Below are 239 nucleotides of genomic sequence, written 5' to 3'. Positions count from 1 at the left end.
AAGAGGAGAAAAAAAAGAGAAGGAAAAAAGATAAAAAGGCACAAAAAAGAGGGGAAAAAAGAGGAAAAGGGAAAAAAGAGGTGGAACGAAGAAAAAAAAAAATTGCAAAACTTACCATTTTTGTCCCAGGAAAGAGAGTCCCCCTTCCCAGGTTTGCTGGAGAGGAGAAGCAGCTCCCACACCCCCTGCAGCCACACTCCAGTTCATCCCAGTTCCCCAGAGCGGGTGCTGGACCCCCG

The sequence above is a fragment of the Antrostomus carolinensis genome, unplaced genomic scaffold, assembly GCF_000700745.2.
Source record: "Antrostomus carolinensis isolate BGI_N321 unplaced genomic scaffold, ASM70074v2 scaffold49197, whole genome shotgun sequence".
NCBI lineage: Eukaryota > Metazoa > Chordata > Aves > Caprimulgiformes > Caprimulgidae > Antrostomus > Antrostomus carolinensis.
This window is presented reverse-complemented; position numbering follows the sequence as displayed.